The sequence below is a fragment of the Electrona antarctica genome (assembly GCF_951216825.1).
Source record: "Electrona antarctica genome assembly, chromosome: 5".
Lineage (NCBI taxonomy): Eukaryota > Metazoa > Chordata > Actinopteri > Myctophiformes > Myctophidae > Electrona > Electrona antarctica.
The window spans coordinates 58,872,575-58,887,505 of record NC_136810.1 but is presented as its reverse complement, the minus strand read 5'-3'; the positions used below and the strand labels follow the sequence as shown (position 1 = coordinate 58,887,505).

The window sequence follows — 14,931 nt, the reverse complement described above, 5'->3', positions numbered from 1 at the left end:
CTGTGTGTGTCCGTCCGTCTGTTACCAGCTAATCTCCAGCACCGTTAACCCGGTCGACGTCAAATTTTCCACACACACTCCCTGGATGCCAACGATGAACCTCTGTCCCAAAAATTCCAGAACGGCCTGTTATAGTGCCCCTGGAGGCCGACTTTTGTAAAACACATTTTTGGATATTACTCCTCCAGATTCGGTCAAAAAATCCCGCAAATCGTTACACAGTATCTTCTATCTCATGTGTTCAAGACGGATCTGTCCGATATTTCATATTCCATCATAATTGGCTAACATTGGCTTTCAAAGTTTGCAGGACTGGGGGTGCGTACGTCCGTCCGTCTGTTACCAGCTAATCTCCGGCACCGTTAACCCGGTCGATGCCAAATTTTGCACACACACTCCCTAAATGCCAACGATGAAATTTTCCAGAACACTCATGGAAAAACATTTTGATATTACTCCTCCAGATTCTGTCCAAAAATCACACAAAGATAAAGATAGTGTGTAACAACACACTATCTCTATAGTCACGTGTTCAAGACGGATCTGTTAGCCTAATTGGCTAACATTGGCTTTCAAAGTTTGCAGTATTGGCCCGTTTTGAACAAAAAGCCTCAAATCATGAATGGAGCGTGCAATTTACGTGAAATCTTTCACCGACTTTCCTACTAGGCTGAGGAATATACCCCACCCTTTTCACATTGGCCTGTTATAGCGCCACCAACAGGTGGATTTTTGCAAAACACATTTTTGGAACAAAATTCCTCAAATCATCCATTTGCCATCCAAGGCATAAGAAGAAATGTCACCCTTTTCACATTGGCCTATTATAGCACCACCAGGAGGCCACAACCTGACCTGCCCTGGTGGAGACCTGTGCCCCGGGGGGCACTTTTTCTAGTTTCCATTTCAACTGCCAACGCCTGCATTTCAACTAATAGACCTTGCGGTAAGCCCCACCCGCTTGTGCACCTGCCCCGATACCGTTGCTAAGCAGGACAAACAACCCCTACTATCAGCAATCCTCCACTGAGGACCGTGTTATGTCGGCGTTTTTCCGAAGAGGAATAGAAGTATTCATATCAACAACATCCATACTATAATAACGCCATGGTGAAACGTTGCTGTTGGGCGTCCTGCAACAGTGCTTCATAGGTACCCAGGATGTTTGGGTCATTTTCTTTTTATTCCATTTCCCGTGGGTGCGCACATGCACATGTCAATGTTTACATTCTGGAGGTGGAGGCAGTGGCGGTGGCGTCACTCGTTCACCCTCCCTGCTACTAAATCATACTATTAACGTCAACTTTTACTAAAAAATGGTTAAATCAATCGTCTAATAAACAACAAACAATTTACCTTGGAGCAAATGGTGTGCTTTGTAACCTTCTCGACGCTCAGTTGCTTGTGTTGGACGGCAGCCACATAACTTCACCCACAGGCTCCAGCCTCCTGTCACGTCCCCTCCCACTGCGGTTCAGAAAAAAGAACGCTGCTTACCCTTTTCTGCACATTGTATCCAAACAGTGAAGTTCCGCTAATGGTCTAAACTAAGGAACGGCAAAGAAAAGTTTAAACGGTTAAACGAGTGTTTACATCATGGGGTTTACATAGCTTGTTTAGTCAGCCGCTTCCATGTTTTTCAAGGTGTTTGGTTCCCACTATTCCCAAATGTCTTTCATGGGCTTGTTTAAGTGATCGTGCTTGCAGCTTCTGTGGTAGTTCTATGCACGTTCCACATAGCACCATGTATCCTATTACACACGACTCCTTGCAACTCAAGGAGTTGCATTGGTGTGGTTGACCTTAAAACAGTTTTGTTGCAAGGAGTTGCAACTGGTGTGGTTTGGGCTTTAAATGGCACTGTATCCTTTCTGGTCAGGTGTCGTAATGGCTCTGACAGTGTTGCAAAACCTGATATGAATCTTGAACTAAATCCTACGAGACCCAATAAACTTCTGACCTCTTAAGACTTAGAGGTTCATTCTCCAGCTGGCCTCTACTACAGCTCTCACCCCCTCCTGTGTTGGTCGTATGCCTTTCTGTGACAGAGGTATCCCCAGGAAAATCAAGCTGTCCATGTTGAATTGATAGTGAGAACCTTTTAGCATGCACACTTATATGAATCTGGTACCGTTCCGCGTTCCCTTACAATTGGTAAATAAAATAAATGGTGCATTTATATAGCACCTTTATCCAAGGCGCTTTACATAGATTGTGCATTACATTCACCCATTCACACACACATTCATACACCGATTGCAGCGGAAGCCATGCAAGGTACCAACCAGCACATCGGGAGCAATTCGGGGTTCAGTGTCTTGCCCAAGGACACTTCGACATGGATCATTGGAAGACCTGCTCTACCTCTTGAGCCACAGTCGCAATTGCTTCATTGGCCCCAGCTGTGGGATGGAGGATGACTGAAACACACTTTTGGTCATGTCATCATGTCATGTGAACACCGGAGACAGTTTTTAAGTTGCTCGAGTCAGTATTTAGTATTTACTATTTAGATATATTATTTTAGCTGCCCCGCCCCCTTCCTATACAAACCCATTGTAACTTCAACCTCCATTTTAACCAATGAGCAACTTCCAAATGAATAGCTGGGGTGAGGCAGTCTGCCCTCTATAGTTTATATAAAATCACACTCGTGTGAAGCCCACTTTATTTATATCGGCCACATGACGATTTACGTCGTCTTTTAGTGCCCTAAACAAACATTAAAGTCCATAGACTTGGCTGGCAAACAAGTTACGCCAGGAACAGAATATGCATCTCCTATCGTTTTGCACAGACGTCAGTCAAACAAAAAGTCAACCAAAGACCAAAGAACTATAGATTCCTGTACAGGATCTGCTCACTGGTCAACAAAAACACACTGAAGACCCTAACAGGACTCATAGGAGCCCTCATACAAGGTTTCTTCGACGATGCATGCACCTCTTGGTACCACAGCCTCAAAGGCCCTGAAAACAAGGCTCCAGACTTAGCTATACTACTTGGCCTCACTCCCAGAACCCACCTCACCCCTTCCCATTTTGATAGGCTGGACTGGCTTAGGGTTGACGGCAGAGTACAGCATCTTGCAAGGGACCTGGTCTATAAGATTCGCTACCACAAAAACTGAGTGGTGTAAGGTCTTATATAGCCTGTCTGACGTAATGAAATCATGTCTGACGTAATGAAATCACACCTGGGTGAACAGGGTGAACATAGCAACCATGCTCATTTTTTCTGCACAGACTAACAAAGCCAGTTGTAGGAGTGGTTTACACCACTCAAAAAAAGTCAGAGTTTGCCCCACCCCTTTCCCCCCATATTGTACATCTTTTTCTCTTTTTGAGGGGTGCTAGCCCCTCCAATATACAGCTTTTTGGCATAACTCGTGTCAGATCTGCCATTGACAATGAAAGGAGAATTTACGTCATGAGTCTGAGCAAATCGACATGTTACGTCATGATGATGTATGCGATGATAAGAGCGCCTCTCCCAACTTTCTTAATTTATATGATGATTTCATGTTTTTTCATAGAAGTGTGTACGTCTCTAAATGTTCTGATGAATTGAAAATGGTGGACCCTGTTGTAAACAAGTCTTAGTACTTTATTATGGTTTCGTCCACAAAAGTAGCAATTTTTCTATTGACTTGTGCTTTCGTTTGAAATGTACCCATTCTACATACTGTGAAATAAAAATGTCAATCAATCAATCAATCAATCAATCAATCAATCAATCCTCTAGATGGCCATCGTATCATGGATATCAATATGCTTACGCAGATGAGTGTTTCACCACTGGGTCAAGCAGATATTATAAGGTGTAATATTATTCATAATAATATTCTTGACATTCGGTGAAAGAGACTACGGTTTCACTGCCTCTGTTCTTCCTAACCTGTTTTTGAGGGGCGCTGGCCCCTTCTATATTCAGCTATACAGCGTATATTTTCGTCTTACACGAACATTAAATTCCCATTGACAATGAATGGAGAATTTACGCCATAATGTAGACGAGCAAATCGGCTATTTTTGTCCTACTCAAAATTCTCATTGACAATCAATGAATTGATGACGTTATAGTCCATGAAGGGGCTAAAAGGGCTATATATTGCCCCACTGCATGGGCACAACACAAGAGAGGGCATCTCCCTCTCTCTCTTTCTCACCACAAAGGCACCTCTATTCATCAGACATGGCTTGTAGCCCTCAGTGAATAACTCAACGTAGTATAATACATTTGATTTAATAAAATGGAAATGTGCCTTTGGCACACTGGCAGTCAGTATACAACAATATAAACATCAATACATAAAATACACAGTGCATTAAAATACTATATAAAATGAACTGGGATCAAACATTGTTTAGAGACGGGAGTTGGGTTGCACATCATGGTGAGGTGTGCAACCATTAGACATTAGATGTCTATTGCTTTTGATCATTGAACCCTCAGCATTACTGTAAAGTGTTAACTATTTAAAAAAAGCCTGAATTGTTTTTGTTTTGTTCACAGCACAGATATTGGCTACATTTGGCAACGCTGCCAAAAATAGCCTATTATAATTGCAGCTGTATAGTTAAATATACACGTGTTGTAATGTGGAAAACGTAAGTAGTCCTATATGACAGGAGAGATAGTCTGCCCTAACCTCCCCCATATCTGGAACAATAGTGCCATGATGTGTTGGTTTTCAGAACTCGTACTTTAAATTCCAATGACCAGAAGAGTTAGGCCTACAAGATATATAGGTGGGCACTAGTAGGGACATCTGGGCACCTCCATGTACAAATATTAGACCTACTTAAGCTTCCAAATATTTGAGTTTAACATTTTGTAAAAATATATGTAAAAAAAATAATAAGAAAAACAATCTATTTAACACTGAGGTGCCCAATCTGCCTTGTCGAATGTTTAATCTTATGGCACCAAGGAAGATTCGGCAACACAGTGTTAAAAAATATTTTTGTCTTTACAGTATATATTGTTTTACAAAATGTTAAAATAAAATATTTGGAAAAAGTTTTTAAGTATAATGTATACATGATTAGAACATGCTTAAACATTCGACAATGAAGGTCTAAGCTAAGCTCTACAGTCACTTCACTTGCATAACATGGGATTTCTAGTAGGCAGTGGTGGAAAAAGTACTCAATTGTTTTACTTAAGTAAAAGTATCAATACTGTAATTTAGATGTACTCCTCTCCGTTACAAGTAAAAGTCCGGAGTTCAAAATGTGCTTGAGTAAAAGTACAAAAGTATTGACGTCAAAATGCCAAATGCCAAAATACCAAAGTACATATTTTGTACCCATTATGCAGAAATGTCCCATTTGAAGTTTTCAAACGTTATAAAAACATTTGAAATTAGCGAATCTACAAGCTCACAATGCATCGCATCGGGAGACATTGTGATCTTGTAGATCGGCTATTTTCAAATCGTATACATTATAGGGCTGAAGTAGGAGAGATGTAGTCGTCCTTGGCCCTGTGACCTTCTTGAACAACACCGCCATCGTGTGTTGGTTTTAAGAACTTGTACTTTTAATTATTACACTAGCAAGACAGACTACAGATAATAAAGCAAGCAGGCTGTGAAGTGAACAGAACACAGGTTCTGATGGTCAGAAGCCACGGGGCTAATTGAATGGGTCAGAACAGAATCTGACCCATTCTTTACCCCATGGTCACAAATAAGTGTTTAATTTAGGCTACTTAAGTAAAAGTATCAATACTGCAATGTAGAAATTCTCAGTAAAAAAGTCCGGAATTCAAAATTTAACTGAGTAGAAGTACAAAAGTATTGCTATCAAAATGTACTTCAAGTACCGAAAGGAAAAGGTACTCATTGTGCAAAATGTCCCATTTCACAAGTTTTCAAAAGAATAAAATGGATACAAATCCTTTGAAAATAGCATATCTACAAGTTCACAATGGGCCACATGCAGGTTTTGTTACAATAATCAAAATCTACAAAGTAATTATATTAGTAACTAAAGTTTTCAAATTATTGTAGTGGAGTAAAAGTACAGTATTTGCCTCTGAGATGTAGTGGAGTAGAAGTAGAAGTACAGAAAAAGTAAAGTGAAAAAACAACAACCTCATAATTGTACTTAAGTAGCCTATACAGTTACTTTACATCAGTGGTTCCCAAACTCTTTCATGTTAAGGACCCCCAAATTGACACTAATTAGCCCACAGACCCCCATTTGAAAAGATATGCCAGGGACCCCCATGAGAGAAGATTTGTACGGCTCTAGCAGTGATTCTCAACCCGTTTAATTTCAAGGACACCCAGTTTGTCATGCATTATAGAGCTCCGAAGTCTGACGTCACTTTCAGTAGAGGGCGTCAATCGCCAGGTTCATGTATTTGTTTATTTGCATTGAGATCCCCATCGGCGATTTTAGGTCGCTTCATATAAGAACTGTGTTTGAAAAATAAACCGATCATCCAGACTTTACTGTCAGGGGGGTGGCTGTGTGTCGTTAATGATGTCCATTAATATTTGATACAGCCAGTTTCTGGAGAAAATGGAATTAATGTGGCCGCAGATGCCTAGAAACTACAAGGTGCATGGAAGCAATGTCGCTGCTAATATACGTCACGCCCAGCTGTCAACAGGCGCTGAGATTCCTCGTTGACGTAAACTCAGCTGGCAGTGACTCGACTGAGTCAACTGAATACATATATCAATAAAGAAAAACTTAATAAACATGTCGGTTTCTGTTTTTGACATTATGTCATTTTTTAAAGAAGAAGAAAAAAGCGTGAAGAGAGGGGAGAATCATTTCAAATCTGGCCATGTGGAGAAGTGCCTGTATGCAGACGGTCAGATAACTGGTATTGTCAAGGCCAGCATGCGCAATGTATTATATCACGTTTCGGTAAGTAGTTAAGTATAAATACATAAATATATAAATAAGATAGACATTCATTGATCCCCAGTGGCAAATTCACCTGCAAAAGCCACTTTCCTCAAATGCCCCACTGCCTTTGAGGGAAGATGCTTTTGTAGGTGAAATTATTCACAAATCATTAGTTGAAGGAAAATAATAATAAAATGTATCTAGGAACGACATAGGCTTACAGTTTATGAATATAAGTAGGCCTATGCATATCACCATATGAGAGCTGGTGTACACTTAAGCCCCATAGCCTATCTGTTGATATATCACTACTTTATTTATTAGCAATTGATAGGCCTACTGTACATATCATATAAGTGCAGATGGCTGACACATAAGGTTTAAGGATACAGATTATTTAATCTACCGGTATTGTATTCCACTCAATTCACTTCCATGTCTTTATTAATTTATGTATGTATTATTATCTTAGTCAATCATATTTCTTTCCTCTACCTGTAGGGCCTACCTATATACAGTAATGACCTGTGTTTCGCACAGTTTAAACTGTCAGTAAATGTTGCTCATTCTATTGCTGCACTACACTAATTAAATAAGGTACAGCCTTTGGAGTGATGCACTGAACATCTTCTTGCCACTTTCCAGGTCTCCATGGGGGGTGCAGGCATTGCATCCACACAGTGTGAATGCCCACGGGGGAATTTTAAGTGCAGCCATGCAGCAGCACTGGCCATCTTTGCCACACACAACATCGGTCCCACTGACCTGGAATGTAAGTGGAAAAAGCCACCTTGTGGTAAAGAAGTCAACTCTGCCCATAAGATGTACCATCGCGATAAGGAGTACTTGTCACTTCCCTCCGGGTCAGTGACAGAAGACAAGCGCCAGCAGTTGCGTGACCGATGGAGGGGAACCGGAAGATGTATTCCGTTAGGATTTGCCTTTTTTCCAGAGCCAGAAAAGCAGTCTTCCCCTATCTCCTGCTTAACTGTTCCGGAAATTGTGGCTCAGTGCGGCCACCTCGGACCAGCCGCCATCCTGTCCAGAATGCACTTGACAGAGGAACAGCAGAAGACCATTTTCACTATGACTGTTGGCCAAGCGGCTAACCAGGACTGGCATGACCAGCGCAAAGGGAGACTTACAGCCAGCAATTTTGGCTGTGTCCTCAAGGCAAAGCGGATCACCCCAAGCCTCCTGAAAAGGCTACGTGGGGAGTACAACCTTGCCGGTGTAAACTGTAAAGGCAGTGCAGCATGGAGTTGCCAATGAACAAGAAGGGATCAAGGCTTTTGAGAAAGAGACAGGTCAAAAGGTTGAGAAGTCTGGGATTTTCCTCAACACAAGCGGGATCCTTGGTGCCTCTCCTGATGGCCTTGTAGGCACTGATAGCCTCCTTGAGGTAAAATGTCCCTATCGAGAGAGGAACCTCACAGTCGAAGAGGCAGTTCAGAACAAGGATTTCTGTCTCCAGAGGGAAGGTTAGCCTTAAGAGAGCCCATGTCTACTGGCACCAGGTCCAAGGCCAGCTCCACTTATCTGGACGAACCACCTGCTATTTCGTTGTGTGGACAACCAAAGATGTGGTCATCATCCCGATCAATTGTGATGACTCTTGGAAGGATAACATCCAAGCTTTGGAGACCTTCTATCAAGTCCACATGCTCCCAAACCATGTCAGCAAATGATTTACCCATTTAGGACTGAGACCACACACACACCCCAGAATTAGATGTATTTGGCTGTGACCCCCCCCCATCAGAAATGTTGTTCCAGGGACCCCCCCAGAATCAAAGATTTGAGTTAAAACGTTTGCTCTGAAAGAATATATATTCAAAGTTTTATGCCACATTTGATTTTCAAAAATAGCAGATCTACAAGCTCGTAGTGAGACACTCGGTGCCGCTATGAGCTTGTAGATCTGCTGTGTTTCAACAGCCGACATTTAAAAGCTATAAGGTGACAGATGTGTTCCCGCCCTGAATGGGTTAAGCACAGATTTGACAAAGTGAGCCAAATGTCTCAGCATGGACTCAGGCTGGATGCTGCTGGATCGAGGCATCGGTCATAAACTTAAAATGTTTGATTGTATATATGCCAGAATGTCAAATTGAAAATAAGGTTCTTCATCTTCTTTCTTTGCCAATTATTTACATGAAAAGGCTAGGCCAAATACATTTTTCGGATGAAGTCTGATTTCATTTTCTATTCTACAGTACTACAGCATGACCTTGCATAGAGATAAGAGCCCATGCACAAGGTGTGCCTATAGATAGAGCAAAAATAGCAGATCTACAAGCTCATAATGCATGTGCGCTTGTAGATCAGCTATTTTAGCTATGAATACAGTTTGACTTGAGATATTGACTTACTCACTGGTGCCGTGGTGCGTCTTGGGTACAAGAGTTTGAAAACCACTACATAGCGAATATGAAACGTGAAACAAGGCAGCGTAATAGAAGACACATTCCATGACTGTGCTAAATCAATTTATTAAAAAAAGCACAACAGTTTAGATTCTCAGATGATTACAAATCATTTACCACACAAGTGAATCTCTAATCTCATTTATGAGAGGTTCCTGCAGGTTCACCAAGACGGCACAGACCTGAACCACCACATCAGCATAGCTACGAAGGTAGGGTGGAATGAAGTGGAGGATCGTGAAGTCTTCCAGACGTGCATTAGCTCGTTCAACGTGGATCCTATTTCTAGCTATGTTCTTTGTTAACAGGACCTCACTTTCGGTGAACTTTCCATTGTTTAGGAATGGTGGGATGTTGACTGAAACCCCCTCTGGCAGAATGTCAGAAATTAAAAAGCCTTTGTCTGCTAGAATTAAATCTCCAGATTTAAAATGACTAAGGATGCCAGACTCTTGGACTATGGCTTTATCAGAAACTGAACCTGGGAAAAGATTGCTACAATAGTAAATGACACCATTTGGTGCAACTCCCAACAATAACTTGAAAGAGTGCATCCCTCTGTATGCAGAATAGGTCTGCTTCTGTTCGTCCATTTGATGAGGAGCAGCTATTTTAATGTCAGTGCAGTCGATTATCATCCTGCAGTTTTTGAACTTCTGAAATGAGGCAGGGAGGCTTAACTGATTCTTCTCTCTACTTGGCACTACACTCATGATGTCTTTAAAGAGAATCTCATGTAACACATGGATGAATGTGATTATTACATTGCTGACTGTACAAGTGCTGCAGTGGAACAACTGGGCAAGATGCAAATTAGTGTAGTTCTTTCGCAATTTCATCAGGGTCATGAAAACTTGGTCCTCCAGAGTGAGAACATCCACTTTCCATCCACTGAAATAAGCTATAGAGTCCTTGAACAGACCCACATAAAACACAACATCGAGGAATATTGCTCTATCTGGCAGTCCAGTCTCCATACGTAGGACGATATCTGGAACTTGAGAGGCAGAATAGCTGTCCCTACAGTACTGTTGTTTATCTTTTAAAGTCTGTAGCTCCATCATCATCTCTTCTTGTTGAGCATCATCAATGATTTTCTGCAATCTTGTCCAATCCGCAGGAGGCATTTCGGCAGAGGTGCATGGACTTGCTGGTGGTTGTATTAGAGAGGACAGAGAGAGAGAGAGATTTATGAACAGATTGAGGTGGATGTATATTTATTTTTTACAGACAAATGTAGATGGATGATGGTGAACATTAACAAAACATACCTAAGATGGATGGAACATAGAAGTGCATGGAACTGGAGCCGTTTTATCGGCAGAGGTGCATGGATCTGCTGGAGGTTAGAGAGAGAGAGAGAGAGAGAGAGAGAGTTAGTCATGAAAAGATTGAGGTAGATGTACATTTACAGACAAATTGGATGATGGTGAACATTACAATTTAGGCATTTAGCAGACGCTCTTAATCCAGAGCGACTTACATTAAGCAATAACAAAAAGCATGGCATACATCACATATATAAAAAGTAGTTATCATGAGTAAACTAAGAACGTAACAGTGGAGTATCTATGTAAACTATACATACTATACTATATAATATATTATACATGTGTACTATAAAGTGCTATGACTACATAAAGTGCGATTCTAGAGCTGTCTACATAACAAGCTATAAGTCTGTTTAAAATACTATTTAAGTCTACATAATGTGCTATCTAAGGGGCTAGGCTAGGGCAAGTGCTACGGGCCATGGTGGAGTCTGAAGAGGTGGGTTTTCAGACTACGGCGGAAAATTGGGAGTGAGGCTGCAGTTCTGACTGTGATGGGAAGTGCATTCCATAGTTTTGGAGCCAGAAGGGAGAAGAGTTTGGGACGTGTGGAGCGTTGTCCCGGCGTTTTTAGTGAAGGTACCTTAAGCTTCCCTGCGTTGGCTGATCTGAGTGAGCGGGAGGGTTTGTACAAACATAACTAATGTACCTAAGATGGATGGAACTGGAGGTGACATTATGGCAGAAGTGCATGGAGCTTCAGGCAAGGCTTCACATGGAACCGTTGTATCGGCAGAGGTGGAGGTGCATGGATTTGCTGGAGGTTGCAGAGAGAGAGACACACAGACAGAATGAGAGACATTTACAGACAAATTGGATGATGGTGAATATTACAAACCGAACTAAAGTACCTAAGATGGATGGAACTTCAGGCAAGGCGTCACATGGAACTGTATCTGCAGAGGTGCATGCATTTGCTGGAGGTTGCAAAGAAAGGAGGGAGGGGGGGAGAGGGAGAGAGAGAGAGAGAGAGAAATGAAATGATTACTATATTTACCCAGGGTAGCTGGGCTAAGCTCAAGAACTTGTTTCCAGCCAGGCCCTGCTCATAGAACACATTTCATCGTAGTGGTTCAATGCCTTGTTCAAGGGCACTTCAGCGGTGGTAATTTTAACGTGTCGGACAGCTGATTCGAACTGGCGACCTTCCGGTATCAAGACCGCTCCGCTATCCGTTCGGCCACCGCTGCCACAAAGAGAGAGAGAGCGCATTAGTCATGAAAAGATTGAAGTTTGATTGATTGAAATATTTTGTTTGCAGTTTGCAGAATTAAAGTACATTTCAAGCACAAACTCAATACAAAGACTGTTAACTGTGAGTGGACGACCCAATTAAGCATTACACTTGTTTACAAGAGGGTCCACCTTGTTCAATTCATCAAAACATTTAGAGACGTACAAATAGACACTCATAAGGGAGGTAAAAAGGGGGGGGGAAAGGGAAAAGAAAAATATACAGTGAGGGGAAAAGGGGGTGGGCGGTGGGGGGGATTCAGATTTTACGGAGGCCAGTTTCGAATTGCAGCCATCTGTAGGTGCCCTTTGAGAGCGGTTTTGAAGGAGTCAAGGGATTTGCATGTCTTAATGACTGTTGGTAGGGCGTTCCACATTTTGGTGGCATAGGAGCGAAAATAATTTAGTCCCTGTTTGTGCCGAATCTGGGTTGTACATGGTTCGTTGCACTTCCTCTGGTGTTGTGGACTTCGTTAACATTAAGGAAGTATCTAGACAGGTACATGGGTATCTTGGTGGTGTATCGAATCTTGTGGACCAGACCCATTGCAAGATGCTGTACTCTGTCGTCGACCCTAAGCCATTCCAGCCTGTCAAAGTGGGCAGGGGTGAGGTGGGTTCGGGGGGTGAGGCCAAGTAGGAGCCTGACCAGTTTGTTTTGGGAAGTCTGGAGCCTAGTTTTAAGGGCCTTTGAGGTGCTGCGGTACCAGGAGGTGCATGCATAGTCAAAGAAACCTTGTAAGAGGGCTCCTGTTAAGGTCTTCAAGGTGTTTTTGTTGACCAGTGAGGAGAACCTGTAAAGGAATCTTGTTCTTTGGTTGACTTTTGATTACGTTGGTGGCCATTTTATCACCGGAAAGATTAGCCTCCAGGATGGAACCTAGGTAGGTAATTTCATCTTTACGTGTGATAGTTCAAGTTCAAGTATTTTATTTGCCATTTCAAAACAAGTTTGATAGGAAATTGTCATGATACTTCCTCTCACATACAAGACAACACAATAAACAACAGCACAAAGACAAGAACAAAAAGAGACACAAGAAACAGAACCAGACCAGGACCAAGCTGCAGCTTTGACGCATGTATACAGTACAGACAGTAGAAGAAACTGGTTAGTGCATTTTTAAAGTGCATAATTAAAGTGCATACCGTCTAGTTTGTGTTTGAAGTGCAAGAGTGTCGTTAAGGTGCCTGACTGCTTGGAGGTATGTGCTGTCTCTAAAACGGGAGGTTCTACTCCCAATGCTGCCATATCTCCTACCTGATGGGAGGAGATTGATAAGGTAATGGGCTGGATGGGAATAGTCGGCTATGATTTAACATTGTCACCCACTCTAACCAAGAAGCCATTTGCCTTGCTGAGATTACTATTAGATCCAAAGAGAATGGATTCAGTGGATGTACATTTACAGACAAATTGGATGATGGTGAACATTACAAACATAACTAACGTACCTAAGATGGATGGAACTGGAGGTGACATTATGGCAGAAGTGCATGGAGCTTCAGGCAAGGCTTCACATGGAACTGGAGCGGTTGTATCGGCAGAGGTGCATGGATTTGCTGGAGGTTGCAGAGACAAACAGATACACAGAGAGACAGCTGATTGAGGTGGAGATATATTTAAAGACATGCGATGTATAAGTGAACATTAAGAACATGCACATCAGATGTATGAAAAAGAAATGGAGCAGACTTGCTGGAGGCTGCGTACCTGCAGAACAGGGCCTAAGCCTAACCATAGGGCCTTTACGGTTGTAAAACCATATAGGCCCTCTGGAGATGCCAGCAGGGAAATGGCAGCTGCACACACGCGAATCCTGGCTGGGCCTCCGGTCTTTCCGTCTTAAAAAAAAGTAAATAAAAATGATGATATGGTAAGATGTTAGACATTTACTTAGAGACTATTAGGGCAGTCACAAGCATGGCATTTTACTTGACAATAGGAAACAATAGAAGACGCACATCCACTAACTGAACGCCAGGTGCTGGGCTGAAGTAAATAATATAAAAGAAAGTAAGGTCCGCAGTCCACACACTGGACTGAGCTCCAAAAGCCTAACGTTTTATCTTCTCACCACAGAGACATGACACTTCTAGCCTCACGGCTCTTTATCAGACAATGAACAACACAAACAAGCACCTACATATACCTGACACTGCTGTGTCACATGACCAGACACAGCTGGTGCTCATAACACCGTCAATCATATTTAAATAAAGGTCATGTGACACAGCAATGGCAGGTATATGTAGGTGCTTGTTTATGATGTCCATTGTCTGATGAAGAGCCGTGAGGCTCGTCATGTCTCTGTGGTGAGAAGATAAAACATTAAGCTTTTGGAGCTCAGTCCAGTGTGCAGACCTTACTTTCTTTTTTATTTTACTTGACAATGACACACAAATTCAAATTGTAATGGCTATTTTGTCAGCTCCAAACATTTCAACAAAACCCAATGATGCACCTTGAGTCAATAAACCAATAATCAAAATTGATCATTCTAAACAATATACAAAAAAGTTGAAATGGCTTCTACAAAAACTAACTATTTAATTGTAGTTTTGTCAATTAACATAATATGGAACATATACCATTTCTGATTTTCTGTTTTGCTTTGTAAACAAAGACAGATATGACTGAAAAATTACTATAGAAAAATGACAGTCCCAATAATCAAAATTGTGTAAAAACCTGCTTGAAAGTAATATTAACTAACATTTTGTGAAAATAAGATTAGATTAGTCTGGGATCATTCCATGATCAGGAAACGATAGACACACAAACTCAGCACCCACACATTCAACGGGTGTTTTATTGGTTGTGCACAAAAAGTGCAGTTTAATACAGTAAGTGGGATATCGTATATGTCTAATGCCCATTTCTAAATTAAATAAAATCAAAGTGTAAAAGCTTGGGGTGGACTATCAATACTTTTAAAGCACCGTTTGATGTTGTTTGTGTGGCGATAGCCAGGGCTACAGCCTACAGATCACCTCCCTGCTTCATTCCAGATGTTCAAAAACTGCAGGATGATAATCAATGATAAGCAATCTTTTTCCAGGTTGTTTCTG

The 14,931-nt window shown here is 41.7% G+C and overlaps 1 long non-coding RNA gene across 1 annotated transcript; it reads right to left on the bottom strand.

The window, feature by feature from the left end:
* Positions 1–10,572: 10,572 nt before the first annotated feature.
* On the bottom strand, positions 10,573–13,964 carry LOC306923554. Its single transcript, XR_013790078.1, has 6 exons — positions 13,825–13,964; positions 13,574–13,704; positions 13,315–13,422; positions 11,478–11,543; positions 11,276–11,383; positions 10,573–10,634 (listed from the first exon to the last, which is right to left on the bottom strand). It is a non-coding gene; the product is annotated as an uncharacterized lncRNA (long non-coding RNA).
* Between the last annotated feature and the right edge of the window lie 967 nt (positions 13,965–14,931).